This window comes from Pelophylax lessonae (genome assembly GCF_965119305.1).
Source record: "Pelophylax lessonae genome assembly, contig: HAP1_SCAFFOLD_504, whole genome shotgun sequence".
In the NCBI taxonomy this organism is placed as follows: domain Eukaryota; kingdom Metazoa; phylum Chordata; class Amphibia; order Anura; family Ranidae; genus Pelophylax; species Pelophylax lessonae.
The window spans coordinates 62351-89456 of record NW_028119840.1 but is presented as its reverse complement, the minus strand read 5'-3'; the positions used below and the strand labels follow the sequence as shown (position 1 = coordinate 89456).

At 46.2% G+C, this 27106-nt stretch overlaps 1 pseudogene across 1 annotated transcript; it reads right to left on the bottom strand.

Annotated features, from left to right (window-relative positions):
• Nucleotides 1-310: 310 nt before the first annotated feature.
• Nucleotides 311-26372, bottom strand: LOC309543904 (nephrocystin-4-like; annotated as a pseudogene). The gene is made up of 4 exons: nucleotides 26298-26372; nucleotides 15859-16037; nucleotides 8271-8411; nucleotides 311-469 (listed from the first exon to the last, which is right to left on the bottom strand). The product of its transcript is annotated as a nephrocystin-4-like (transcript).
• Between the last annotated feature and the right edge of the window lie 734 nt (nucleotides 26373-27106).

Genomic DNA, 27106 nt, shown 5'->3' with positions numbered 1-27106 from the left:
GGGTACCCAAATGGCACACTGGGATGCCGCGGCACCCTGGTTGAGAAACACTGCAGTAGACTGCAACAAACACACGACAGAGGCTTTACACCTCTCCAACTCTACTAAAGGGGCTTCTATTGGGGGGATTCCAACTCTATTCTTGTCCCGGTGACACCCTGTGTGTCAGAGTATGGCAGGGAGTCACCAGCAGTAAAAGCTCAGCAGAGGTTCTAACCCAAGAAGGATCATGTTTTGTCTGGATCTGGGCTTCACCAACAATTAATGTCCATCATTGTGGGAACGTCATCCTTCAGATCAGTCCGAACCTTCAGAGGGCTTTCCTCGTTTCTTCATAGATGACCTTCACGCAGAACGTCTCCTCGTTTTTATCTTCGTGGTCATTGATAAATATGAGAATTTCTTCCAATCCGCCGCTGTCGCTGGGTGCAAAGCGAAGTCCGATGGTGTAGGTTTCCCCCGCCCCCACCTGAAAGAAAAATTCATCCAATCAATGAAATAATATTGGCTATTGTATCCATTCTATCTCCTGGCCCTGGGGTTATACCGCTGACCCCGCCCACCCCTCCTGGCCCCGGGGTTATACCGCCCGTTATCCCCCCTCCTGGCCCTGGGGTTATACCGCTGACCCTGTCCCCCTCCTGGCCCTGGGGTTATACCGCTGACCCCACCCACCCCTTATGGCACCGGGGTTATACCGTCCGTTACCCCCCTCCTGGCCCTGGGGTTAAACAGCTGACCCCACCCTCTTCTGGCCCTGGGGTTATACCGTTCGTTACCCCCCCTCCTGGCCCTGGGGTTATACCGCTGATGCCCCCCATCCTGGCCCTGGGGTTATACCGTCCGTTATCCCCCCTCCTGGCCCTGGGGTTATACCACTGACCCCGCCCCCCCTCCTGGCCCTGGGTTTATACCGTCCATTATCCCCCCCTCCTGGCCCTGGGGTTATACAGCTGACCCCGCCCACCCCTCCTGGCCCCGGGGTTATACCTTCCATTACCCCCCTCTCCTGGCCCTGGGGTTATACCGCTGATCCCCCCTCCTGGCCCCAGGATTATACCATCCGTTACCCCCCTCCTGGCCCTGGGGTTATACCGCTGACCCCGCCCCCCTCCTGGCCCCGGGGTTATACCGTCCGTTATCCCCCCTCCTGGCCCTGGGGTTATACCGCTGACCCCGTCCACCCCTCCTGGCCCTGGGGTTATACCGCTGACCCCGTCCCCCCTCCTGGCCCCAGGATTATACCGTCCGTTACCCCTCTCCTGGCCCTGGGGTTATACCGCTGACCCCGCCCCCCTCTCCTGGCCCTGGGGTTATACCGCTGATTCCCCCTCCTGGCCCCTGGATTATACCGTCCATTACCCCCTCCTGGCCCTGGGGTTATACCGCTGACCCCGCCCCCCCTCCTGGCCCCGGGGTTATACCGCCCGTTAACCCCCCTCCTGGCCCTGGGGTTATACCGCTGACCCTGCCCACCCCTCCTGGCCCCGGGGTTATACCATCCGTTACCCCCCCTCCTGGGGTTAAACCGCTGACCCCACCCTCTCCTGGCCCCGGGATTGTACCGTCCGTTACCCCGCTCCTGGCCCTGGGGTTATACCGCTTACCCCACCCCCTCCTGGCCCTGGGGTTATACCATCCGTTACCCCCCCCCACTCCTGGCGCTGGGGTTATACCATCTGTCACCTCACCCCCCCCCCCCCCATGACAGTGCCCGAAACATGAGACAGCCAAGACAGATGCATATGAAATACACTCTGTAGTGTGAGAACTGACACTTCCTGTTCAGAAACTACATATCCCACAATCCCCGGGCCTCTCAGTCTAGTGCTCTGCAGGGGAGAGCTACACAGTAATTAGATCTGACACAGATAGGCAGAGCAAGTGGTCAATAACATTCATTGTAATATGACTTGTGTAGTGATTATATATGCTATGTTTTTTTTTTTGTATTTGCTATTTTTTTCCCCATGAAAGTTGCCCTTTATGTAAGACTCTGCAGTAATAACCCCCCCCCCCCCCCCCCGAATATAAATATATTTCACATTTCAGTTAATGGGGGCTCCATCAGTCCTGAGTCCCGGCATTATCCTAACTGATGAGGGTTATTATCGTGGCTCCCGGTGATTTGCCCCCGATAACGAATGATTCCGGTCTTCCGGAGATCATCATCCCTCCCGGCTGCAGAATCCGGATTTATATATAGAGAGGAGGAGGAGCCTGGAGATTGCGGCCGTGCGGCTCTCTAATAAGGGTCTGTGAATGATAGAGCAGACACGCGCAGGCTCTTGATTTAAGAACTTGCAGAGCGGCTTCCTATGAACTTTCATTAGCTCACGCGTGCGTACGCAGAACTCCCCGTGTACAAGTGTCGGAGCAAAAAATGGGTGGCCTGCCGCACCGCACAATTAGAACGGCCTAATGAAGTCGTGTAGATGGAGGATGGAGGAAGAAGGTGCAGCGTACAGGACGTTCGTCATGTCGGAGCGGGGGGACCGTGCGTCTTCTGCTGCGTCAGTGAGGACTTATTAACCACTTCTGGACTGGAAGGTGGACTCTATTTACTATTTAGATGACTTCTGAAGGCAATTGGTTCCATTTGATTTTAGTTAGGGGTAGCAAAGTAAAGGGGGGTGAATACATATGCCCCCCCCCCCACACACACTTTTAACAGATTTATTTGTATAATTTATCATTCTCCTTCCACTTCACAATTATGGCCACTTTGTGTCGGTCTATCACATAAAATCCCAATAAAATACATTTACATGTTTGGTTGTAACATGAGAAAATGAGGAAGATGTCAAGGGGTGTGAATAGTTTATCAAGGTGCTGTATATATATATATATATATATATATATATATATATATATATATATATACACACACAGAGTGTCTTGAAAAAGCATTCACACCCCTTGACATTTTCCTCATATTATTAAACAAAAAAAAAAAAAAAAAATTATATATATAATTTTTTATTTTGTTTAACCACTTCTGGACTGGAAGGTTTTTCCCCCTTAATGACCAGGCCATATTTTGCGATTCGGCACTGTGTTATTTTAACTGACAATTGCGCAGTCGTGCGACGCTGTACCCAAATGAAATGAATGTCCTTTTTTTCCCACAAATAGAACTTTCTTTTGGTGGTATTTAATCACCTGTGTGATTTTTATTTTTCGTGCTATAAACAAAAAAGTGCGACAATTCTGAAAAAAAAAAAAAATACAATATTTTTTAACTTCCTGCTATATGAAATTCCCCAAAAAAATTTTAAAATCAAAATTTTTTAACATTTTAGGCCAATTTGTTTTCTGCTACATATTTTTGGTAAAAAAAAAAAAAAAATCGCAATAAGCGTATTTTGATTGGTTTGCGCAAAAGTTATCATGCCTACAAACTACGGGAAATATTTATGACATATTTGTTTTTTTTTTTTTACTAGTAATGGCGGCGATCAGCGATTTTTAGCAGGACTGCGACATTGCGGCGGACAGATCGGAACCCTAACTGACATTTTTGACACTTTTGGGGGGACCAGAGACATTACTACAGTAATCAGTGCTAAAAAATATGCACTGTCACTGTACTAATGATACTGGCAGGGAAGGGGTTAACACCAGGGGTGATCAGAGGGTTAATTGTGAGCCTAGGGGAGTGTTTACTAAATGTCTGGGGGAGGGACTTGTGAAATGATCATAGAGACATGTGATCCTATATAGAAGGAGCTCTGTGATCATTTCAGAGAGAACAACAATCAGCTGTGTTTACAACATCCGATCGTTCTTCTCTCTCAGCGGGGAGCGATGCCCCGTGCATCGGCTTCCCCGCTGACGAGCGGTGGTGTGCGCTCGCCCCCTAGCTCCCTGTGCGCGACCAACGTATACCTAAGTCAGTTTGCACAGGAGTGGCTGCCTGCGGCGGACGGTTGTAATGATGATGTCACGCCGAGTAAATAGATACCGAACATGTTACGGTTTAATATTGCGCACACCGGCGGAATGGCGACAAACTATGGTCAATAACAATCTCCATAGGCGATTCTTTAAACATTTTTAACGCTTACCAGTTTAGAGTAGCTCTTCTTTTTTTTTTTTTATTGCTCTCGCTCTGTCACAGAACAAGTCACACAAGTGTGAAAGGGGCCTAGATGCTCATATTGCCTTTGGGGGAGGGGGGAGGGTTGGGGGGCGCAGTTTGGCATATTCACCCTGGGCTCTAGATCACCTTGTCCCAGCACTGAGCAAAGGGCATTCAGATAAGGGGGCATGGATTTTTATTGGGGTATGAAGGCCTGCCCCTCCCCCACCTGCCAACAGCACCCAGGGGAGGTCTGAACTGCAGTAAAGGCTCCCACAGTGAGATCTTCCCTGTGACAAATGAACCCAGAAGCAATGTGTATAATATCACTTCCAGGTTCACGGCTGTCATTCCTCAGCTACTAGAGCCAAGGAGGAAGCTAATCAAGCACAACCTGTGGTTGGTTAGCTACACTGGAGGACGAGGGAGACATTGGGAGTCTAATAGACCCCTGATGTCTCCGTAAAGAGGACCTGTTCCCTGTCCTGTGCTATCACATAAGGGGCTTGTTAGCCCTTTGTAATAGTAATAAAGTTAAAAAAAAAAAAAGTGTAAAAAAAAGAAACTAAATTAACCACTTTACTACTGCCTGCCGCGCAGCCGCTCCTGCGCAAACCGCCTTAAGTATACATCGGTCGTGCGCCTGCAGCTAGGGGGCGCGCTCCTGCCCCCACTCGTCAGCAGGGACTCCGATGCACGGGACAGGCGGCTCCGATTGCCCCCTGACACCCACGATCGCTCCCCGCTGAGAGAGAAGGACGGTCGGATGTTGTAAACACAGCTGACCGTTCTTCTCCCTGGAATGATCACAGAGCGCCTGTGATCCTTCTATACAGGAACACAGGTCTCTATGATCATTTCACAAGCCACGCCCCCCCCCCACAGTTAGAATCACTCCCCTAGGCTCACATTTAACCCTTTGATCACCAATACTGTTAACCCCTTTCCTGCCAGTGTCATTATTACAGTGACAGTGCATATGTATAGCACTGATTACTGTAGTGATGTCACTGGTACCCCCAAAATTGTCAAAAATGTCAGTCAGGGGTCCGATCTGTCCGCCGCAATGTCGCAGTCCCGCTATAAATCGCTAATCGCTGCCATTACTAGTAAAAAAAAAACACAATAAAAATGACATAAATCTTTCCCCTAGTTTGTAGAGGTGATAACTTTTGTGCAAACCAATCAAAATACGCTTATTGGGATTTCTTTTTAAAAAAAATATGTAGCAGAAAACAAATTGGCCTAAAATGTTAAAAAAAACATTTTTCAGAATTGTTGCTCTTTTTTTGTTTATAGCGCAAAAAGTAAAAATCGCACAGGTGATCAAATACCACCAAAATATAGCTCTGTTTGTGGGAAAAAAAAGGACATCAATTTCATTTGGGTACAGCGCCGCACGACCGCGCAATTGTCCGTTAAAGTAACGCAGTGCCGAATCGCAAAAAGTGGTCTGGTCATTAAGGGGGCAAATCCTTCCGGTCCAGAAGTGGTTAAACAAAATAAAAAATTATATATATAAATTTTTTATTTTGTTTAATCAAATGTGGAAAATGTCAAGGGGTGTGAATGCTTTTTCAAGACACTGCGTGTGTATATTTATATATATATATACACACACACACACAAATATATATATATACATATACACACACACACACAAATATATATATATATATATACACACGCAGTGTCTTGAAAAAGCATTCACACCCCTTGACATTTTCCACATTTTCTCATGTTACAACCAAAAATTCTATTGGGATTTTATGTGATAGACCGACACAAAGTGGCCATAATTGTGAAGTGGAAGGAAAATGATAAATGATACAAATAAATCTGTGAAAAGTGTGGCTGCATTTGTATTCACCCCCCCCCCTTTACTCTGATACCCCTAACTAAAATCTAGTGGAACCAATTACCTTCAGAAGTCTCCTAATTAGTAAATAGAGTCCATCTGTGTGTAATGTAATCTCAGTATAAATACAGCTGTTCTGTGAAGCCCTCAGAGGTTTGTTAGAGAACCTTAGTGATTAAACAGCATCATGAAGGCCAAGGAACACACCAGACAGGTCAGGGATAAAGTTGTGGAGAAGTGTAAAGCAGGGTTAGGTTATAAAAAAATCTCCCAAGCTTTGACCATCTCACGGAGCGCTGTTCAATCCATCATGGGAAAATGGAAAGAGTATGGCACAACTGCAACCCTACCAAGACATGGCCGTCCACCTAAACTGACCGGCCGGGCCCCTACCAAGACATGGCCGTCCACCTAAACTGACCGGCCGGGCCCCTACCAAGACATGGCCGTCCACCTAAACTGACCGGCCGGGCCCCTACCAAGACATGGCCGTCCACCTAAACTGACCGGCCGGGCCCCTACCAAGACATGGCTGTCCACCTAAACTGACCGGCCGGGCAACCCTACTATGACATGGCCGTCCACCTAAACTAACCAGCCGGGCCCCTACCAAGACATGGCCGTCCACCTAAACTGACCGGCCGGGCCCCTACCAAGACATGGCCGTCCACCTAAACTGACCGGCCGGGCAACCCTACCAAGACATGGCCGTCCACCTAAACTGACCGGCCGGGCCCCTACAAAGACATGGCCGTCCACCTAAACTGACCGGCCGGGCCCCTACCAAGACATGGCTGTCCACCTAAACTGACCGGCCGGGCAACCCTACTATGACATGGCCGTCCACCTAAACTAACCAGCCGGGCCCCTACCAAGACATGGCCGTCCACCTAAACTGACCGGCCGGGCCCCTACCAAGACATGGCCGTCCACCTAAACTGACCGGCCGGGCCCCTACCAAGACATGGCTGTCCACCTAAACTGACCGGCCGGGCAACCCTACTATGACATGGCCGTCCACCTAAACTAACCAGCCGGGCCCCTACCAAGACATGGCCGTCCACCTAAACTGACCGGCCAGGCAACCCTACTATGACATGGCCGTCCACCTAAACTAACCAGCCGGGCCCCTACCAAGACATGGCCGTCCACCTAAACTGACCGGCCGGGCCCCTACCAAGACATGGCTGTCCACCTAAACTGACCGGCCGGGCAACCCTACTATGACATGGCCGTCCACCTAAACTAACCAGCCGGGCCCCTACCAAGACATGGCCGTCCACCTAAACTGACCGGCCGGGCCCCTACCAAGACATGGCCGTCCACCTAAACTGACCGGCCGGGCAACCCTACAAAGACATGGCCGTCCACCTAAACTGACCGGCCGGGCCCCTACAAAGACATGGCCGTCCACCTAAACTGACCGGCCGGGCAACCCTACTATGACATGGCCGTCCACCTAAACTAACCAGCCGGGCCCCTACCAAGACATGGCCGTCCACCTAAACTGACCGGCCGGGCCCCTACCAAGACATGGCCGTCCACCTAAACTGACCGGCCGGGCAACCCTACAAAGACATGGCCGTCCACCTAAACTGACCGGCCGGGCCCCTACAAAGACATGGCCGTCCACCTAAACTGACCGGCCGGGCCCCTACCAAGACATGGCTGTCCACCTAAACTGACGGGCCGGGCAACCCTACTATGACATGGCCGTCCACCTAAACTAACCAGCCGGGCCCCTACCAAGACATGGCCGTCCACCTAAACTGACCGGCCGGGCCCCTACCAAGACATGGCCGTCCACCTAAACTGACCGGCCGGGCCCCTACCAAGACATGGCCGTCCACCTAAACTGACCGGCCGGGCCCCTACCAAGACATGGCCGTCCACCTAAACTGACCGGCCAGGCAAGGAGAGCATTCATCAGAGAAGCAGCCAAGAGATCCATGGGAACTCTGGAGGAGCTGCAGAGATCCACAGCTCAGGTGGAAGAATCTGTCCACAGGACAACTATTAGTCGTGCGCTCCACAGATCTGCCCTTTATGGAAGAGTGAGAAGAAGAAAGCCATTGGTGGAAGAAAGCCATAAGAAGTCCTGTTTGCAGTTTAGGAGAAGCCATGTGGGGGACACAGCAAACATGTGGAAGAAGGAGCTCCCAATAAAATACATTTACGTTTTTGGTTGTAACATGACAAAATGTGGGAAATTTCAAGGGGTGTGAATACTTATTCAAGGCACTGTGTGTGTATATATATATATATATATACACACATACAGTTATATATATATGAAGCATCAGCAAAGAAAAGGTAAAAAGCAGCGGTTACCTTGAAGGTGTTCTCCTTGAACTGCAGTAGGTCCACCCTGTTTGTATGGAGGGAGTATCTCTTCTTGGATTGGTAGGGATTGGTATAGGTGATCCTTTTGTTGCAGCCCTTGTCTCCGGAGGGAATTGTAATTTCAAAGGCCTTTAAAAACATAAAATATTTTTGTTGTTGTTTAAATTATTATTTTTTTTTTACATTATAATTATTTAATAATTATTCAATAATATTGTTATTTTTTTAATAACATTATTATTTGAGTTATTTTGGGTGTTATGCGTGTTTTTTTTTTTTTTTTTTGCATTATTGGTGTTGTAAATGTATTGCTATTTTGTATTATGTCTTGTATTTTCTAAAAGTTTGTAAATAAATAAAATAAATATTATTATTAAATTATTATTGTAATTATTTTTGTTTAATATTATTATTTCATTATTAGTTTATAATATTATTATTTAATGATGTTATATTATTATTTTATAGTATTATTTAATGATTATTTAACTGGATAGTTATTTTATTAAATTTTATTTAATGATCATTTAATGATTATTGTATAATATGTTTATTTAATGATTATTTTATTTAATATACTATTAGTTATGTAAATGTATTGCCATGTATTGTTATTTTGTATTATGTCTTGTATTTTCTAAAAGTTTGCAAATAAAAAAAATATTATTGTTAAATGATTATTTAATTTAATTATTGTTTAATATTATTATTTAATTATTATTTTAAAATATTATTTAATGATTATTTAACTGGATTATTATTTTTTGTTATATTTTTATTTATTGATTTTGATATAATATTGTTATTTAATGATTATTTTATTTAATGACCATTTTATATACTATTATTTATGTAAATGTATTGCCATGTATTGTTATTTTGTATTAGGTTTTGTATTTTCTAAATTTTTGCAAATAAAAAAAATATGTATATTATTAAATGATAATTTTTTATTTTATTTTATTATTATTGTTTAATATTATTATTTATTATTTCATAATAATATTTTTTTAAAATACTGTAATTTAATTATTTTATGAGAATATTATTTAATGGTTATTTAATATTATTATTTTACAATATTATTATTTAATGTTTATTTCAGTGGAATACTATTTTATTATATTTTCATTTAATGATCTATTTATTTAATGATTATTGTGTTATATTATTATTTCATGATTTTATTTAATTAACATTTTATAATACTATTATTTAAATTTTATTATAATAATACATAACTAATTATATTAATAATCGTTAAATAAAATACAATTTAAATAATAATGCTATACAATAATCATTAAAAAAATAATCATTAAAGAAAAATATTTTAAAATAATCTTAAAATAATGATATAAACTAATATTATTATAAAATATTAATTTCAATAAAATGTTTTCTGCCAAATGGAAAGTTCAGCCAATGTGACCTCTGACCCGCCCCTTCAACACAAATCACATGACTGGTCAGTAGGGAACCCAGAGCAGTATTTTCTCCAGCATTTTCTAAATAAAATAACATGTTATATAATAATATTATACAATAGTCATTAAATAAAATAATCTTTAATTAAAAAAAATATATAAAAAAATAATTAAATAATTCTATAAACTAATATTAGTATAAAATTGTCATTTAAATAAAATGTTTTCTGCCAAATGGGAAGTTCAGCCAATGTGACCTCTGACCCGCCCCTTCAACACAAATCACATGACTGGTCAGTTTGGGGAGCCCAGAGCAGCATTTTCTCCAGCATTTTCTAAATATAATAAAATTTTATATAATAATATTATACAATAATCATTAAATAAAAATGTTATAAAATAATCATTAAAAATTCCTATAAAATAATATTACTATATATAAATTTCTAAATAAAATAACATTTTATATAATAATATTATACATTAATCATTAAATAAAATAATCATTAACTAAAAATGTTATAAAATAATCATGAAAAAATCCTATAAAATAATAATATTATAAAAAAAAGCATTGAATAAAATGTTTTCTGCTAAATGGGAAGTTCAGCCAATGTGACCTCTGACCCTCCCCTTCAACACAAATCACATGACTGGTCAGTTGGGAGCCCAGAGCAGCATTTTCTCCAGGAAGGAAAGCATTTGAACCCTCGGTAATAGGATCTCGGAAAGACATTTATATAACTTTATCTGAGCACGGGTCGGATTTAATGAGTGGTTGGAAGCAGAGCAGATAAGTAGTGGTCAGGCCATAGAACCCCGCGTAGCGGCTGCGCCCGCTCTCCGGCTCGTTAATCCATTTCCATCAGAGGCGGTGGATTCGGCGCGCACAGCACTTTCAGAAACAAATTACAGGAGAGCTTTAATATTTTCAGATTGCAATGTTTCATTGCAGCTCCCCTAGGAATGAATGCCAGACATACTAATTCAAATTGTTTTAACAATGAACAGCCAAGCAAAATTATACATGTCAGCTTGTAATAATCCCTTTTCAGAGAGAGCGCTCCAGCAATTTATCATAATGCAGAATGATGTCTGTGCTCTATATTTACAGAGGAACCGCATAGACATGAACCGCGCTACCAGGGCAGTAATTATCACTTAGCCAAACTGGGCCGGGGGCAACAGGAAAAAAACGGTGTTCACAATTTTTAAGTGTGAGTTACAACCAAAGAGTTTCACTTCTGTAAAGTTGTTCTGGTGTCACTGCTCCTCCTACATATTAAGCTCCGCCCACACAGCTATAGCAAGGCTTGCATTGGGTGATGAAGGACCCACATTACATGTATGAGAATCAGTGGAGTATCCTCTATGGGTGCAATACGTGTGCCCTGAACATGGGTCCCAATATTCCCTCACACATAGTAGTTGGGGGGGGGGGGGGGGGTCAGTCATGGATGTCCGCAATTGGACGTGAACGGGTTGTTAGTGGTTTGGGGGTGAACTCTGCCTCACTTACTACTGATCCCTAAACTCTGCTTCACTTACTACTGACCCCTGACCTCTGCCTCACTTACTACTGACCTCTGCCTCACTTACTACTGACCTCTGCCTCACTTACTACTGACCTCTGCCTCACTTACTACTGACCTCTGCCTCACTTACTACTGACCTCTGCCTCACTTACTACTGACCTCTGCTTCACCTACTACTGACCTCTGAACTCTGCTTCACCTACTACTGACCTCTGAACTCTGCTTCACCTACTACTGACCTCTGAACTCTGCTTCACCTACTACTGACCTCTGAACTCTGCTTCACCTACTACTGACCTCTGAACTCTGCTTCACCTACTACTGACCTCTGAACTCTGCTTCACCTACTACTGACCTCTGAACTCTGCCTCACCTACTACTGACCTCTGAACTCTGCCTCACCTACTACTGACCTCTGAACTCTGCCTCACCTACTACTGACCTCTGAACTCTGCCTCACCTACTACTGACCTCTGAACTCTGCCTCACCTACTACTGACCCCTGAACTCTGCATCGCTTACTACTGACCCCTGAACTCTGCGTCACTTTAAGTCACAGCCAATATTCAGCTGAATGTAAAACACATCCACTTTTTGCTACGATGTGCTGCAGCATAGTTACCTCCGCCGCCCATGAATGCACATGTGCAGCAGATGGGTCAATAAAGCCCGCCCTATTTGTCACCGTACATATGCGTTCTGCGGATGGCAAGAGGTTTAATATAAAATCCGTGCTTCTTAGAAACATCATGCAGGCAGCATTCACCTTTAATTACCCCTCGCTCTGATATCGGTATATTACAAATAAACAAGTATTGAGCCGAACATTCCATTTCCATTCTGCACTCAATTAGAATCTTCATTTTTCTGTTGGAATATTACGACTCTTATAAAGGCCACAAGTACATTTCAGGACGCGGCGTCTGATGGTTTTAATAAACTCGGCGGAGATTAAAAAACTCAGAGGATAGCCATGAAAATTAATGGCTGCCCATTAGGAGCTCATTAAACACTGTCAGGGAACGGAGGAAGTTTTCCACCTAAACTTTGGAAACTTTGTATGACGGTCCATGAGAGGGCAGTAAAGCTGGAATGAAGCCTGGATGATGGATGACCATGTGATGGGCACTAATGTCCTATAACTCCATAGACAATTATCTTCTTCTAGATTAACAATGCATATCCTCTGCCAAATACTACATGCAGCCTTCCGTGCTGAGCTGGGAAATACGCATTGCTCATGTGTTGGAGAAGAACGTCACCTTCGTAAAACTGATGCAAAAAAAGTAATTTAAAGCTCAGATTCAGATTTAACCTTTACTTTTGGACAGAGAAGAGGCCGGTTAGAACCTCTGTTGGGTTTTCATTGTAGTCTGTGTGTAGGCAGGTGTGGAGCTGCAATATATTTGCTGACCTGAAGAGGGCACTGTGTGGTTTCCTCAGGCTGGCAGGAGCTTGTTGAGGATTAGGTTGTCCCCTGTCATGGGCTCCAGGTTGCCATCTTGGTGAACATGGTGTCATCTACTGCAATGTTTTTCAAAATATGACCCCAAGGAGGGGATATTTTATTGATATAGGATTGATATGGAAAGGTCCTTATATTTTTCTAGCCCTGGTGAATAGGGGCGCTCTTGGACCGCTGAAACGCATTGGCTACTTTTTTATCCGCTTGACTTTTTATCAAAATAAAGTTGTATCTGGACCTCTTAGCCTTGGTGTGGCTTTTCAATTTCCATTTTTGTTATATTACATTACAAGCCAAGTAGACCATGGAGATCCTCTGGGGCAGGTGTCACCAAACTATGGCCCTCCAGTTGTTCAGGAACTACAATTCCCATCATGCCTTGTCATGTCTGCGAATGTCAGAATTTTACAATGCCTCATGGGACGTGTAGTTCCACAACAGCTGGAGATCCCTGCTCTGGGGTATAGAAGCTGCCTGCCCTGGAACCAGGTCACCTCCATCAACATCAATACTTTAAGATAATACCAGTGAGATACAACTACAGATTCAACGCTATTTTCAACTTTCCTCTATGGTGTTGCGATATGTCTGCAGGCCTGAAGAGGGCGCTGTGTCACTTAGTCAAGCTTACAAGAGCTTGTTGAGAATTAGGTTGTCCCGTCATGGGCTCCAGGTTGCCATCTTGGCCAACATGGTGTCATCTACTCCCATTTCTGTTCTTTATAAATATGACCCCAAGGAGGGGATAGTGTATTGATATCAGATTGATATGGAGATGTTTTTATATTTTTCTAGCCCTGATCAAAGGGGGTGCTTTTGGACCCCCAAAATGCTTTGGTTACTTTTTTTATTTTATTTTGTATTTGTCCCCTTGACTTTTATCAGAATAAAGTTGTATCTGGACTTCTTGGTGTGGCTCTTCAATTTCAATTTTTGGTACATAACACTACAAGCCAAGAAGACAGCGGAGATCCTCAGGGGTGTAGAAGCCGCCTGCCCAGGAACCAGGTCATTTACATCAACATTGGTATTCCAATGAGATACGGGTTCAGTGCTATTTTTCCACTTTCCTCCATGGTGTTGCAATATGTCTGCATGTCTGAAGAGGGAGATAGGCCCCTTTCTCAGGCTGGCAGGAGCTTGATGAAGACGAGGTTGTCCCCTGTCATGGGCTCCAGTCGGTCATCTTGGCCAACATGGTGTCCTCTACTCCAATTTTTCGCTTTCCTCCATAGCATTGCAAATTATCTACTAGACCTGCAGAGGGACCTAGTCCTTTCTCAGGCTGACAGGAGCTTGTTGAGGACGAGGTTGTCCCCTGTCATGGCCTCCAGTCAGGCATCTTGGTCAACATTGTATCATCTACTCCAATTTTTCCACTTTCCTCCATAGCATTGCAAATTATCTACTAGACTTGCAGAGGGATCTAGTCCTTTCTCAGGCTGACAGGAGCTTGTTGAGGACGAGGTTGTCCCCTGTCATGGGCTCCAGTCGCTCATCATCGCCAACATGGTGTCATCTACTCCAATTTTTCCACTTTCCTCCATAGCATTGCAAATTATCTACTAGACCTGCAGAGGGACCTAGTCCTTTCTCAGGCTGACAGGAGCTTGTTGGGGACGAGGTTGTCCCCTGTCATGGGCTCCAGTTGGGCATCTTGGCCAACATGGTATCATCTACTCCAATTTTTCCACTTTCCTCCATAGCATTCCAAATGATCTACTAGACCTGCAGAGGGAGCTAGGCCCCTTTCTCAGGCAGGCAGGAGCTTGTTGAAGACGAGTTTGTCCCCTGTCATGGGCTCCAGTCGGTCACCTTGGCCAACATGGTGTTGTCTACTCCAATTTTCCCACTTTCCTCCATAGCATTGCAAATTATCTACTAGACTTGCAGAGGGAGCTAGGCCTTTCTCAGGCTGGCAGGAGCTTGTTGAGGATTAGTGTGGCCCCTGTCATGGGCTCCAGGCGGTAATCTTAGCCAACATGGTGTCATCTACCATTTTTTTGGTAATACTTCCTAAATCACACCCTAGGAAATTTTCTCGCACTTCCTGAGCAGTGACACAGAGGGTCGGCACACAATTTTAGTACTGTAATGGCAGTTAGGTTTTTTTATTGCTGTGGGTGCCCTCCTATCCTAGTGACCCCCTTCACTATATTTATTACCATGTTGTCGGAGGAACATCAATAACACACTAAACGAGGAGAAATCTCTCCAACAGAGCCCCAACGAGAGTTTTAGCGATGGAATGGCAGTTACACTTTCTTGCTGTGGGTGCCCTCCTGTCCTGGTGCTCCCGGTCTCCACAATTCTTACAAGGAAGCCACTAAGTCACTCAATGAGGAGAAATCTCCCCAACAGAGCCAGAGATAGCAATGAAAACCTAAAAGAGGTTACACTATATTGTCAAAAGTATTGAGACGCCTGCCTTTACACGCACCCCAAACTCCCTCATCCATGTCTTTATGGACCTTGCTTTGTGCACTGGTCCAAATCATTTGGTGGCGGGGAGATTATGGCGTGGGGTTGCTTTTCAGGGGTTGGGCTTGGCCCCTTAGTTCCAGTGATGGGAACTCTTAAGGCTTCAGCATACCAAGACATTTTGGACAATTTCATGCTCCCAACTTTGTAGGAACATAGATGAGTGGTGTTGGGGTGGAGGAACTTGACTGGCCTGCACAGAGTCCTGACCTCAACCTGATAGAACACCTTTGGGATGAATTAGAGGGCAGACTGCGAGCCAGGCCTTCTCATCCAACATCAGTGCCTGACCTCACAAATATGCTTCTGGAAGAATGGTCAAACATTCCCATAGACACATTCCTAAACCTTGTGGACAGCCTTCCCAGAAGAGTTGAAGCTGTTATAGCTGCAAAGGGTGGGCCAACTCAATATTGAACCCTACGGACTAAGACTGGGATGCCATTAAAGTTCATGTGTGTGTAAAGGCAGGCGTACCAATACTTTTGACAATATAGTATATATATATATATATATATATATATATATATATAAATGGAAAATAAAATGGTAAAAGCTCAGTTTCTTTAAATCACACCGGGAGTGACAACCAATTAAAGGCACACAACACAAATGTGGCTTCAGATATCTAAATTCAATTTAACAGAACATTGAAATCCACAGCTCACCTTAGAAATGATGGGATTTCGGCTCATTACACAGACTAACCAGGAGGCTACCAGCTGATGTTGGTCAACATCTACTATGTTGAGGTAGATGAATCTGCTGCCGGCTTTGTTGGGGCGCACAGCAATGTGAAGGTCTTGGATGCCGTTGGTGGGAGCACAAACACGTCACTGGGATCCACCTATACACCAAACAAAGGGTTAAAACTGAATTCCGGGGAGATAATAAAATACACCAGTCAACACAACTAAATGTTACATTCCAGCCACCCACAGCAGAGCAGGAGTGGGAGGAGCAGCACTAAGAGCCAATCAGTATGTACTGACAGGTGGTAGGTGGAGAGAGCAGTGAGCAGAGATGACTTTTCTGTATATTCTTAATATGTATTAGTACAGGTATTTATTTAGTGCCGACAGTTTACACAGTGCTTTACATTTTGTACATTCATATCAGTCTCTATCCTCGGGAGCTTACAATCTAAGGTCCTTATCTCACATACAAACACATATAATGACCCCCACTGCAAGGGTCATTTTGGATTTAAATTTTGAGTTTATTTATTACGGGTATTTATATAGTGCTGACAATTTACACAGTATGTTACATATACTGTATACTATACATTCACGTCGGTCTCTGCCCCTAAGGAGCTTACAATCTAAGGCCCCTAACTCACATTCTAGGGCCAATTTAGACAGGAGCCATTTAACCTCCCAGCATGTCTTTGGAGTGTGCGAGGAAACCGGAGTAAGTGAGATGGAGTTCAAAGGTCAGTAGTAAGGCATACTCTCCCACGCCAAGGGTAATGGACCAGGCGAGGGGACAGGGCTTTCCCTTTAACTGCTCTATTACCCCTAGGTTAGGGAGAGTATGCCTTACTACTGACCTCTGAACTCTGCTTGACTCACTACTGACACCAATGATGGGACACTTTCCTTCCTACTGACACCAGTGATGAGGCACTATTACTTCCACTGACACCAATGATGGGGCACTATTCCTCCCACTGACACCAATGATGTGGCACTATTCCTCCGACTGATACCAATGATGGGGCACTATTCTGCCCGATGACACCAATGATGGGGCACTATTCCTCCCACTGACAAGAATGATGGGACACTATTCCTCCTACTGACACCAGTGATGAGACACTATTCCTCCCACTGACACCAATGATGAGACACTATTCCTCCCACTGACACCAATGATGAGACACTATTCCTCCCACTGACACCAATGATGAGACACTATTCCTCCCACTGACACCAGTGATGAGACACTATTCCTCCCACTGACACCAGTGATGAGACACTATTCCTCCCACTGACACCAATGATGAGACACTATTCCTCCCACTGACCCCAATGATGGGACACTATTCCTCCTACTGACATCAATGATGAGGTACTATTCCTTCCACTGACACCAATGATGGGGCACTATTCCTCCCACTGACACCAGTGATGGGCCACTATCCCTCCCACTGACACCAATGATGGGACACTATCCCTCCCACTAACACCAATGATGGGACACTATTCCTCCCACTGACACCAATGATGGGACACTATTCCTCCCACTGACACCAATGATGGGACACTATTCCTCCCACTGACACCAATGATGGGACACTATTCCTCCCACTGACACCAATGATGGGGCGCTATTCCTCCCACTGACACCAATGATGGGGCGCTATTCCTCCTACTGACATCAATGATGAGGTACTATTCCTTCCACTGACACCAATGATGGGGCACTATTCCTCCCACTGACACCAATGATGAGGTACTATTCCTCCTACTGACACCAATGATGGGGCACTATTCCTCCCACTGATACCAGTGATGGGCCACTATCCCTCCCACTGACACCAATGATGGGACACTATCCCTCCCATTGACACCAATGATGGGACACTATCCCTCCCACTAACACCAATGATGGGACACTATACCTCCCACTGACACCAATGATGGGGTGCTATTCCTCCCACTGAAACCAATGATGAGACACTATCCCTCCCACTGACACCAATGATGAGACACTATCCCTCCCACTGACACCAATGATGGGACACTATCCCTCCCACTGACACCAATGATGGGACACTATTCCTCCCACTGACACCAATGATGGGACACTATTCCTCCCACTGACACCAATGATGGGACACTATTCCTCCCACTGACACCAATGATGGGACACTATTCCTCCCACTGACACCAATGATGGGACACTATTCCTCCCACTGACACCAATGATGGGGCACTATTCCTCCCACTGACACCAATGATGGGGCACTATTCCTCCCACTGACACCAATGATGGGGCACTATTCCTCCCACTGACACCAATGATGGGACGCTATTCCTCCCACTGACACCAATGATGGGGCACTATTCCTCCAACTGACACCAATGATGGGGCGCTATTCCTCCCACTGACACCAATGATGGGACACTATTCCTCCCACTGACACCAATGATGGGGCACTATTCCTCCAACTGACACCAATGATGGGGCGCTATTCCTCCCACTGACACCAATGATGGGACACTATTCCTCCCACTGACACCAATGATGGGGCACTAGTCCTCCAACTGACACCAATGATGGGGCACTATTCCTCCCACTGACACCAATGATGGGCCACTATCCCTCCCACTGACACCAATGATGGGACACTATCCCTCCCACTGACACCAATGATGGGACACTATCCCTCCCACTGACACCAATGATGGGACACTATCCCTCCCACTAACACCAATGATGGGACACTATACCTCCCACTGACACCAATGATGGGGTGCTATTCCTCCCACTGAAACCAATGATGGGACACTATTCCTCCAACTGACACCAATGATGGGGCACTATTGATCTTTTATTGAAAAGAATCAAGCAACATATTTTATACAAAAGTAAAAAACAGAACTATAGTACAATATTCCAACAGAAAAAAACAAAGGAATTCACATCCATGTGCAGAATATATACAATATATACATAATCCACTTCCAACATTCTTAGAAAACTATTTACATAAAGCAGCAGAGAGGGCCTAAGAGGCACAACCCATCACCTATGTATGCAGCCATTTATCAAAAACTAAGCATTAAGAAAAAATCTAGGGTGATAAGAGACAGAAAGCCACACCCGGGAAAGAGACTCCTGGCAGTCAGGGAGGCTTGAAACCCCTCCACGCCTTCAGCCAAGACCTCTGACCCCACTTGTCTCTCTCAAGCGCCCGAATCTTCCCCACCTCATGCAGAATGTCACACACCACCACCTGAACAGGAAGGATTTTACTCCGAAGGGTGACCTGACACCGTGCGTTCCATGTGTAATAACGGACTACTAAACTAACTAAAAAAAGTGTATCCAAACAAAAGCCCCCACCAGTATTGAATGCTCCGTACACCCACTCAGCATAACCCAGCCTGGAGAGGAAAGGAACACAGAGGGCCCACCCAACCTGTTTGTATACCTCTATGTTAAAAGGGCAACGAAGCAGAAAATGGTCCATAGTCTCCTCCTCACCTGCACATTCCTCCCGAGGACAACCACGATCCATCCCACTGCGGAATTTCAAATTGCCCCGAACATAGAGCCTCCCGTGGAAGCACAACCAGGCCAGATCCCTGAATTTAAGGGGGACTCTAGCCAAATTAATCAATCTTAACCCTTCCCTCAAAATTGGGCCTGGGCAATCCCTTAAGGCCAGTGGGTCATGAAAGACTTCACTCAAGACTCGGCTCATAAGGACTTTCCTCGGAGCGGATCTGAGATCTTCAGCCGACAGTCGCCACTGCCGCAGCAACTTCAGACACGGAGCGACATATGCTGGGAGCTGACCACGATGACCCCTGAGATTCTTCACTTGGCCACCTTCTTCCCAAAGTCGCAGAAAAGGCCTAAACCAAGATCTAAACATGCCTGCCCATCCAGGAGGTTCTACTGCAAGCATACTACCAATGTTAAACTTGAGAAATAGCAGTGAAAAGAAAAGAACGGGGTTGACCATACCTAAGCCACCCTCCCTCCTGGATAGATAGGTGACATTCCTCTTGATGGGGTTCAGTCTGTTCCCCCACAGCATCTGGAAGAACACACTATAGATCCTAGCATAGAGAGACACTGGCAAGATGCAGACAGGGCTGACATACAAGAAGATCGGTATCAGGCAAGTCTTAATCAGATCAACCCTTTCCCTCAGAGATAACTTCCATCTCTTCCAGCTGACCACCTTAGTATTGGCAACTTCCAGCCTGCCTTCCCAGTTTTTGAGGCCATAATCGCCAGGTCCAAATTCAATGCCTAATATCTTAATTTTTTCCTGGGGCACTGGAAAGGTGTCCGGGAGATCAAACCCCTCACCTTCCTTTCCCATCCAAAAAACTTCACTCTTTTCCTGATTGATCTTGGAGCCTGATGCTTCAGAGTACCGTGATGTCAGAGAGACCACCTCCTCCGCTTCATCTGTCCCAGTGACAATCACTGACACATCATCCGCATAGGCAACAACCCTCAAAGGCGGCTCACCCGGGATTCCCACTGGTACCCCACACAACATGCTGCTCTCTAGCCTCCTGATGAAGGGGTCGATTGCAAACACATAGAGCAGGGGACTCAGCGGACAACCCTGGCACACCCCAGAACCAACCTCAAAGGACTGTCCAACCCAACCATTAACAAGAGGGAAGCTTTCTGCCCCCTTATACAAAACTTTTAACCAATCGACAAAACCACCCGGCAGACCGTACTTACTAAAGAGCAACCAAAGGTACTCATGGTTGACACGATCGAAAGCCTTTGCCTGATCCAATGCCAGTAGATACTTTCCCCAGCCTGCAGCCCTGCACTGCTCCAAGGCCTCCCGGACAGCTAAAACCGCTGTGAAGGTGCTCCTACCCTGGATCGAACAGTGCTGATGGCGAGAAAGCAAAGACTCTGCTACTGCCGATAGGCGCCAGAAAAGTATCTTCGCCAGCACCTTTCTATCGACATTGAGAAGGCTGATGGGGCGCCAATTCTCAATCATCGAAGGATCTTTACCTTTTGAAAGAAGAATCACAGCTGAGTGTCTCATGGAAGGGGGAAGCACCCCCTCCGCAAGACAACTGTTAAAAACCTCTACCAAATGTGGGGCCAGAATAGACTTAAAGGCTTTGTAAAACTCAGCCGTCAGACCATCCGGTCCAGGTGACTTTTTGATGGCAAGCTGTTCAATTGCCCTCGTCACCTCTTCAACTGTGATCTCTTCTGTCAAATTCATCAAAGGGACATCTCCACCATTTAGACCTGGAGTAGAGTCCAAAAAGCTTTCCATCTTGTCTCGGTCAAGCTCTTTCCTCCCAAGAAGTTCAGCATAAAAAGACCTCACGACCTCCAGGATCCCTGACCTGGACTTTGTCAAGGAACCTGTACTATCCTTAAGGCCAACGACCATCTTAACAGCTACACCCTGTTTGCAGTTCTGGTAAGGGTCAGGCGAGTGGTATTTCCCATAGTCCCGCTCCAGAACCAAAGAGGTATGCCGGTCATATTGACACTTCCTGAGGAGGATTTTCACTTCAGAGATTGCCCCAGGATCTCCTCCTCTCGAGACAAGAATATCCAGCTTCCTCCGCAAACGTTGGTAGGTCATGTATCTATTAAACTGTTTTTTATTGGCTAGGCCCCTGAAGAATCCAGCAATCCTCTTTTTGGTCAGCTCCCACCACTCAGCCTTGCTGCTACAAAAGTCCAGGATGGTCACCTGTGCCTGAAAGAATTCCTCAAAGGATTGTCTAACATGTTCTTCCTCAAGGAGAGTCGAATTTAATCTCCAGATGCCTTTGCCCCTCTGAGGGAAGTCTGAAGCATTCAAGACCACAGATAGCATACAGTGATCAGAGAACTCCACTGCCTGCACCACTGGGGGTGAGAAAGCAGAGGCCTCCTTCAAAAAAAACCTATCTATTCTACTCTGACTATTACCTCGATGAAATGTGAACCCTGCGTCATCCGGAAGGTGCTTAATGTGCACATCCACAAGACCAGCATCCCTAACCATACTATTTAAAAAAAACGCTATCATATCCCAGCCGGTCTTTGAAGTCCTTCCTGTCCTTGGGCCTAGTCACAGTATTAAAGTCACCTCCAAAAACCACTTGCCGGGATGTAAAAAGAAATGGCTTGATCCTTGTAAAAAGGCATTTCCTGTCCCACTTTGTGTGCGGCCCATAAATATTAATTAGGCGCAGGTCCTGCCCTCCCACAAGAACGTCTAAGACCATACATCTCCCAATCTCCACCTCAATAACCCGCCGGACAGTTACCATGCCGGTTTTAAACAACACCGCCACCCCGCCGTAAGGCTCGGCCGCAAGAGACCAGTAAGATGGACCATACCTCCACTCTCTCTTGGCCATATGAATATCTGCCAAGGAGGTGAGCCTAGTCTCCTGCAAAAATAAAATTTCAGCATCTAATTGGCTGAACAAAAAGAAGGCCATAGAACGAGCTCTTACTGACTTAATACTGGCGACATTTATTGTCACCACTTTTAACGGAGGGGGAACCGCCATTTGGGTTATTGAGTGGATTGCTTCTTAGCTCCCCTCTGCTGCTCATCACCAGAAGCCTCTCTCTTTCTTGAAGCCTCCTCCAACTCCATTTCAATTTCTGAATTCTGCTCAGAAGAATCCCCAGATGAGGAGATATCCCAAGCAGAAGCCCTAGAACGGTTGGGGACAGACACTGGGGCATCCTGTCCCTGTTCCGTCCTCACCGTCTGTCTCTTCCGCCTCACAACCTTCCTTCTCTCCTCCAGGTACTGCAGGTCAGATTCAGAGATGCTTTCATCTCTTGTTTTCTTCTTCTTCTTTGAAGTATTCACAGAAGACTTCTTTACAGAGGAAGCCGCAGCAGCACCCTTTTTGGTACCCTCTACCACTCCTGGTGGGTGGGGGGCTTCTTTAAGGTCACACTTAGGAAGGGAAGATTTATCGGGAATAACTGACTTGGGGGGCACAGACTTGGAAGGTTCTGACACAAGAGGAGCAGGGACAGTAGGCTGGGGGGACACAGGGACAGACACAGAAGGAATACTTACAGATACAGGAGGGGTGGGCACAGGGACTGGGGAGGGATCCTGAACAAGACAAGGGGGGTCAGTCACCGCAGAGGAGGGTGGTACACCAGGGGCCTCATCCTCCATCCTGTCCAGCCTTAAGAGGTCATCTATCACCTCTCTATCCATATTATGCAAGGCTTCAGGACATCGGCTGTAGGGGTGGCCAAGGCGCAGGCACAGGTTGCACCTTATCGCCTGGGTGCAGTCCCTGGCCACATGACCCTGCCCCCGACACACTGAACAGATCAGAGCTGAACAAGAGGAGCTAAAATGCCCCTTTTCTCCACAGCGGTGACACAGTTTTGGCTGACCGGGATAAAAAATGGTCATCCTATCCCTCCCTATAAAGGCAGAGGAGGGCAGGTGACGGACAACATTCCCATCCCTAGCCAACCTGACCGTTACCGACCAACCCCCGGTCCAGATGCCACGCTCATCATAAATTTTATCTGGCCTGGTCAAAACATCTCCATAATTTCTCAACCAGACCTCTAAGTCCCGAGCAGGAACACTCTCATTTGTGAGGATAATAGTGATTTTCTTTACTGTTGACCTTTGGGAAACTGCCACTGGCACCAGACCTTCCCATTCGGGTCTTGACCTGCACCGAGCCATATATCGTTCCCAGAACAGGTCAAGACCCTCTGGTCTGGTGAAACTAACCGTGTACTCCCGACTTCCAGCCACATGTATCAAGGCATATAGGTCATTAGCCCCAAAACCCATATCCAAGATCAGGTCCACAACCATACGCCGTGCTACAGGGACTGCACCACCTTCCCATTTAAGGAGGACTACGTTCCGCCTTGGACCCCCAGCAGGAGCCATAGACCCAAGACCAGATCCAATGGTGCTCATAGTGGCAGCCTGCAAGGGAAAACCCCGATTGGAAGCGGAGCTCCTCCTTGATTGTATTCCTGGCTTGATGATATTGCCAGGAGCACAGCTTACCACCTGTGCAAATGTAGGCTTATTAGGGCCAAGACCCCACACTGATGTCACATTATCAGGTACATTTCTATTATTATTTTCAGCTTGGCCTAAATCAGCAGCATTATCAGTTAAACATACAATGGTGGGTCCCACCACACCTGCAATGTTATTAGGTGTAGTTACTGTTTCTAATGCAGTACCAAATGCTTCCTGCTGCTGCGCTGTAGAGTCCTGGTTAGTTATTACTGAGACAGTTTTGGGCTCAGCAGAAGCAGGGTTAATCGGCTCTTCTGGGTTTTGTAGTTCCTGAGCAGAAATGTCATTTTTTAAACGTAACATTTTCTCAGCAGGCAAAGCATTGCTGAGCACAGGGGTATCATCCTGGGTGTCACTGGGAAAACCCTCATTATTAGGCAAGGTGCTAAAAGGCACAAAAACAGTTTTGTCTATTACCTGAGACTTGATAGCTTTTATCTTATCAGGTACATGATCCGGCAAGTCCTCCACATCACCAAACACCAGCTTATCTCCCTGTACTGGAGACTCCATTACTTGGATTACCTTTAGCATGCCTCCTGAGCCCTGAGATGGCAATGGGCTGCTTACCTCACCTTGAGGGGGAAGGGGGTCAGAACATGGGGTCTCCTCCTCCACCTCCATCTTTGCAAACCTTCGGTCGTTGCTAAACTTCTCCCTGAAGGGACCATCCCTGCCTTCCATCATGGCCACGATGGTTTCCTGATGTTCCACACGGACCTTAGCTAATTGGACCTCTGAATCCATGGATCCGCGGTTCTTGCTGAACAAGCCTTCACGCTGCTTTCTCAGACGCTTTAAATCCGCTCTAAGCTTGTAGAGCTTGTCTCTTTCCTTATTGAGGACTTTGATCCCGGCCACCACTCGCTCCCGAATGGATCCAGCATCTTCATCCTCACCAGGTGCAGAGAGATCACCAACCACGGCTTGTCCAGGAGCAGGGGTGCCATCCATCCGACCAGGGGATGGCTGAGAGCCTCCAGCAGGAGAGGCCCCGCTGGCCTGCATGGCCTCCCCAGGAAGGAGCCAGCAGGGCTGGGAGGGATTTCACCTCACTCCCCTCTCAAACAGATCACCTGGAGCAGCTCCAGACACACAGCCAGAGAACCTTGCAGCAGCCACACCCGAAGCTGAATGATGGGAAACGACTCCTCCCACTGACAGCAATGATGGGACACTATTCCTCCCACTGACACCAATGATGGGGCACTATTCCTCCCACTGACACCAATGATGGGGCACTATTCCTCCCACTGACACCAATGATGGGGCACTATTCCTCCCACTGATACAATGATGGGGCGCTATTCCTCCCACTGACACCAATAATGGGCACTATTCCTCCCACTGACACCATTGATGGGACACTATTCCTCTCACTGACACCAATGATGGGGCACTATTCCTCCCACTGATACCAATAATGGGCACTATTCCTCCCACTGACACCATTGATGGGACACTATTCCTCTCACTGACACCAATGATGGGGCACTATTCCTCCCACTGACACCAATAATGGGCACTATTCCTCCCACTGACACCATTGATGGGACGCTATTCCTCCCACTGACAGGACGCTATTCCTACCACTGACACCAATGACGGGGCACTATTCCTCCCACTGACACCAATGATGGGACACTATTCCTCCCACTGACACCAATGATGGGACAATATTCCTCCCACTGACACCAATGATGGGGCACTATTCCTCCCACTGACACCAATGATGGGGCACTATTCCTCCCACTGACACCAATGATGGGACACTATTCCTCCCACTGACACCAATGATGGGGCACTATTCCTCCAACTGACACCAATGATGGGGCGCTATTCCTCCCACTGACACCAATGATGGGACACTATTCCTCCCACTGACACCAATGATGGGGCACTATTCCTCCAACTGACACCAATGATGGGGCGCTATTCCTCCCACTGACACCAATGATGGGACACTATTCCTCCCACTGACACCAATGATGGGGCACTATTCCTCCCACTGACACCAATGATGGGGCACTATTCCTCCAACTGACACCAATGATGGGGCGCTATTCCTCCCACTGTCACCAATGATGGGACACTATTCCTCCCACTGACACCAATGATGGGACACTATTCCTCCCACTGACACCAATGATAAGGGTTTTTTTACTTCCATTAGTCATAGGCCCTTTGTTTAGAGAGTTTGGAGGCCTCTGGTTTACAACAATACAGAAGAATAGGATACATGGAAATATAACAATAGGGACAGTTAGGTAAAGAAGTTACTCTCAGCAGACGGGCCCGATGTCCCTTTTGGTGCAATGTGTAATTGGGGTAAAGTATAACACTGACCTTCAGTTCATGCGGGTGAGACGCGTACGCTCTGACTTTCCGCACCGCTTACGTCCCTCGAAGGACCAGAGACATTTGTGTGAGCTGACCGGTTACACAGCTGAGGTCCACCCTTTTCAGGGAATGGACGTAGATCTGCCAGATTTGGATTGGAGCCGCCAGCCATCGGTCCCTGTGCCAATATTAGGAGATAACAGGAATTAATCACATATATCAATAATAATGTCACAATGTCCCTACTCCCATACATTAGAGTAGGACCATCACTGCAGAGGCAGCTTGAGTGATTAGAAGCTTCTATATAAATTGATTATAATGTAAATCAACTGAAACTTCTATTTAGTGAAGAGACATAAATGGGTTTTATTAGGAGTATCCTTTGCTGGCTAGCAGGGCCTAGTGATGGGGATTTTGTTTTAGTGGCATGTGACGATAAACTGTATAAAATGGTTTTTAGCCGCAGCGGCCGCCGCACACACAGTCTGCACCTCCCAAAACACTGAATTGACACAGGAGAGGGGCTCCCAATACCACACAGCGCCAGCAGTGCAATAAAAAAGACCCCCGCAGGGATCGCATCAGGGAGCCCCACAAACGCATGAGGGAGAAACAGACATGAGGGGGGACACAGCAACACAGGACTGCCACCCCAGACAGAGGCCCCACACAGAAAAGTACTTACCTGTACCGGATGGCATGGGGTGCCTCTATGACACGGAAAGCCTCTGTCCTCAGATGACAGGGAATGCCATCAGCCAAAACGCAGGACACTGCAGCACCTAACCGCATAAGTGTCCAGTGAGGTAGCC